This window comes from Pongo abelii, chromosome 14 (genome assembly GCF_028885655.2).
Source record: "Pongo abelii isolate AG06213 chromosome 14, NHGRI_mPonAbe1-v2.0_pri, whole genome shotgun sequence".
Classification (NCBI taxonomy): Eukaryota; Metazoa; Chordata; class Mammalia; order Primates; family Hominidae; genus Pongo; species Pongo abelii.
The window spans coordinates 118454482-118459114 of NC_071999.2; the positions used below are offsets into that span (position 1 = coordinate 118454482).

At 54.5% G+C, this 4633-nt stretch overlaps 1 long non-coding RNA gene across 1 annotated transcript; it reads left to right on the top strand.

Moving 5' to 3' along the window:
- The first annotated feature begins 325 nt into the window (after positions 1 to 325).
- On the top strand, positions 326 to 3731 carry LOC129049607 (uncharacterized). The gene is made up of 5 exons (XR_008512836.2): positions 326 to 575; positions 1232 to 1434; positions 1732 to 1805; positions 1962 to 2095; positions 2772 to 3731. It is a non-coding gene; the product is annotated as an uncharacterized LOC129049607 (long non-coding RNA).
- Positions 3732 to 4633: the final 902 nt, after the last annotated feature.

Below are 4633 nucleotides of genomic sequence, written 5' to 3' on the forward strand. Positions count from 1 at the left end.
CCGGAATGAAGTCCCTCCCGGTTTCTGTTTATTGCTTCCACCCATTTATCCATAAACCTGGACAGCTGTGTTGAAAGCCCCCCCATGTCTCCCTCCCTTTCAGGGCTGGCCTCCGCTCAGCACTTCGCGCTCGCAGAGAAAGTCGCACCAGTAGTGTGAGTTGAGGCAAATACCCCAAATGCACAGGGCAGCCATTAAAAGCTGATGTGCTAATTTGGATAATATTTGCCGGTGTACTTATTTAGTTGACTAAATTTAAATTTCCTTGGCTGACTGACGTCACAAGGGACCTGGCAGGCCCAGGGCCAGGCAACACCCCACCTGCGCCCTCTGGGAGGGTGGCCCCAACAGTCCCTGCCAGGACGCAGGGTTAGAGGACATTCTCGCCTAACCTGAGCCGGGTTAGAAAGAGTCTTGCTCATCACATCCCTTAGCTCAGGATTTTCCCCAAGAGATGCCCAGACAACCGGGACAGGCAGAGGAAGGTCACAAATAGGTGGTCGCTGGTGACTCATCAGCCGGGATTGAAAAACAGGCTCTGATGAAGGAGACACAGAGAGGCCGAGAACATGGAGGTGGGGACACCTTGCAGGGACCCGAAGGCCTGGACCACTGAGAAGCCTGTGCCCTTGGGATTCCACATGGAGCCCGACTCTGGACCAGGGGCATCCAAGGCCCTCATGGGAGGGTACCCCTCACCCCCACAGACGGGGAAGGCAGGCTCCAAGGGGCACCAGGCTTGCCCATGGGTGAGTGCAGAGCTGGAGCCAAGGTCAGGTCCCTGCCAGAGCCTTGGCATCCAACTCCCAGCCACACCAGGGACCCCTACATTCGGCCTCAGCTATGCTCTGGGACCCCGTAGACCCCTTTTCCAGCCATGCCTTGAGACCCCCACACCCCTCCCTCCCCCAGCCATAACCGCCTGGGGAGTCCCCGCAGTCCTGAGCTTGGGGTCCCAGCAGCAACCCCATCACCCAACCCGGGACTGAGACGCCTTGTAAGAAGGGGAAGCCTGGGTGAGAGGAGGCCGCGGGAGGGAGGAAGACTTTCTTTCCTTGTCTGCTGTTCCTATGTTGATGGCTGCCTTGTCCAACTCCTTTGCCTTTTCCCAGGCACGTCTGTGCCTGGGCACATGGGTGGGCAGCCCAGCGTGTCCCTGGCGGCACCTTGCCCAGGCCCCCTCCTCATCTATGCGCACTGGCCAGGAGCCCACCACACTTCTCCCTGGCAGGTGCGCAAGAAGGAAGGAAGTGGCCTGCGTGGGACGGACCCTGGTGACCTTTAGAAATAGAAGAGGGACCCTCAGAAGCTTGGCTGACCCCACAGTGAGGCCGACGCCAGAGCCTAGAGCTCCTTCTGCAGCGGGGCAGGGGTCTTTCTGGCCCAGCGCATAGGTGCAGGAGGCCACCTGCCTCCCAAGCCAGGTGCTGGGTGGTAAGTGAGGAGGAATCAGGACAGGCCAGGCCAGGGTGGGAAAAAGGAGGGGAAAATGCAACTCCTTGCTGCTCACAGCTTCCCCCCACAGCAGCGGGCACCGGCTTTGTGCTTACCCATGGTCCGTGGCAGCTCAGCCAGTGCAGCAGGCACTCCGAGCCTCTGGGGCCTGTCATGTACTGGCCTCTACCCGTGGCGAGGCTCCTCCAATGGGCCCCCTTCCTTCCGGAAAGTCCCAATCCAGAGCTCAGGTGAATCCTGACTTTGCAGGGAGGTCAAAGCTGTCTTTCTGAACAGGTTGCATCTGAGCTGAGCTGGAAGGGTGCTGGGAGTTGGACGGGCAGAGAAATCAGGAAGAGCATTTCTGCCAGGTGGGAGGACCAGTCTGAGCCTCTGCAAGGCTGTGCACCCTGGGATGGGGTGAGCTGGTGGGGGAAGCCACAGGGGATAGTGGATGCAGGCTGAAGGGTGAGGCCTGACGGCCCAGAGGCTGCAGCTTTACCCGGGAAAGGGTTCTCTCTCACAAGGCAGGAAGAGGAGCGGCCAGGCCCAGGCTCTGGACAGCAGCGCTGACTGGGTGCGAGGAGCCATATCAGAGGCAAGGGGCAGGAGCACAGGACCGTCGGAGGCTTCTGCGTGGGAGAAGAGCAGAAATGGCACAGTGAGACGAGCGGGGGTGGGCTCAGCTTGCGGGAGCGAGGGAGGACCGCCAGGGCAGAGAGGGCTCAGGGAAGTGCCTGGGGTCTGGACAGCAACGCAGCTTTGTAGGAAATGAGTGAATGGCGTGGAAGGGAAACATGGTGGGTTGTGAGCTCAGCAGATGCTATTTGTATTGGTCTCCAGATGCTGCCCTGACAAATGACCACAGACAGGTGTCTTAGACAGCAGGGCGCATTCTCTCCCAGCTCTGGAGCCAGGTGGGCAGGACTGCTTCCTTCCGAGGCTGCAAGGGAGCCTCTGTCCCAGCCTCTCCCCAGCTTCCGGTGGCGGCCGGCCATCCTCGGTGCCCCTCAGCGTGTGGAAGCACCACCCGACCTCTGCCTGCATCTTCACGTGCTCCTCTCCCTGTGTGTGTCTGTGTCCAAATCACCCCTTTTTCTAAGGACATGGCCATAAGCATTCAGGCCCACCCAACTCCAGGGTGACCACCTCCGAGCTGAACTAATGACACCCAGTGACCTTATTTCCAAATAAGGACACACATTCTGAGGTATTGGGTGTCAGGTCTTCACCATGTCTTTTTGGGGAACACAACTGAGCCTGTAACACTGCTTTTTAGGATTTAAAGCTTTACATTATTTAATAGCAAGATGAAGTTTCTATTCTTCTTCCATCAGGACTTCAGAGTGAACATGGTTTGCAAATCCTGCTCCTGATGTCCATGAGAGAGCGCCACCACGTCTGCGTCCCCTTGCGGGGGCCAGGCAGGGCTCTGTGAAAAGCACCCTCTTCGTCAGCCAGCCGAGCCGGCCAGTGCGCTGGACTTTGCTGGGCATCCTGGGCTCAAGTTGCAGGGTAGGGTTCCGGGCTGATGGACAATGCAGGGACCACACAGGCAGACGGCCCTCGACCCCGTCACCCCACACTGCCAGAGAAGCTGTTCACCCAGCAACGTAGCTGAAGGGTGAAAGGAATGGGGCAGAAGATGGCATGGAGCCCGAAGAGTGCCCTGCAGATCTGTAATTTGGGCTAATGAGAAGCTCCAGAGCGAGCTGACTCGGTTACATAAGAATCCGGAGCTACCTCCTGCGTTCCTGCCTGGCTTTATTTTTGTTGCCTCTCTGTGGGGTTCACTTAAGGTCTGTGGTGGCTGAAGTATTTTAGCCTGAGTGATGGTGGCAAACAGTGTGTCCTTGTGTGGATGTACAAGGGCTGACCCAGGGGAGGGTGCTGGGGAAAGCAAGCCGCCAAGAACCCCACCACCCACAACTCAGAGGCAGAGCTGTGGTCAGCGGCTGCGCGGCCCCGACCTTCCTCCCGTCCTGAGGACCGTCTTCCGCATCAGGATGAAGTGAAGGGCAGCTACCGCACGTCCTTTTGGGAGCACACCACTGCCAGAAACCATGGTGAAGCGAGATGCAAAGCAAGCAATTAACCAGGAAAAAATACCCAAGGAGCTACCGGGAAAATCGTTAAAACACAGAAAAACAAGCAGGATAATTACACAAAATGCCTCCACCAACTCGGAGGAAAAGAGGGGCTTAGAATTGATGGTAACAGCTGGATTTCACCCTCCTATCACAGCAATCGGATGTTTCAAGGAATACATTTTCTTTAAAATGGAAATATATTTTAGTCGTTTGGGGGAGGTACTTCTAATATTGTTGCATTTTATAAGAGTGTTGAAAGTTTTCTTGCTGAAGACAAGGCACACTGAGCCTTGTGCTGCAGATTTAGGACAAAATGGGAATGCTTCTAATCATCTGCTCCATGACTTCTGAAATTGGGAGGATTTTTCCCAGTATGGTTCTTACAAATATGGCTGCCAGAGCAAGGGCACAAAATCTGCTGAAGAACCATTTTCCTCTGTCCCACCCCCCACCCGCCCCAAGTAAGTCCATAACCCTCAGTCTGCATAGAATCTACAGAAGGTGACTGTTGGCAATACGGACTCTGAAAACACAGGAATCGCCCTCACAGGGATATTTAGACTAGCAGGGATGGCAACATGTGTCCCCTTAAACACATTTAAAAACTGAAGACAGGAGGAAATGACGATATTGAGAGTGAAGAAGCGATGGGAAGGAGTGAGAATACCATGGCAAGGAGGCTAGGAAAATGCGAATGGCTCTCTACTCTCACTAAATCCTGCTCTGTTATTTGCTACATTCAATGGCATAAATGGTCTCGACAAAGTGGATACAAATCCACATGTACATCTTAATATTGACCAACAGTTTCAAAACCTGTTTGTGTCTTCGGAAAAGTATGGCCAAAAATATTAACTAGATCTCTAGGACAGAAGAACTGAGATGAAAATTTTCAGGAAACCTTCACAATGTGGACATCTAAATGCACCTAGTTAGCTATATGGCCTGACTCTGGACTAGTATGGGCCAGGATTTTCAGAGCTGGTATTCCATCAATTACTATGAATCATCCTCATTTGACAGCACTAGTAAGGCATCCCTGTGCCTCTATGAACAAGTCACTGAGGAGGATCCGAGAATCTAAGAAGTGGGCAAAGGATATGAACAGA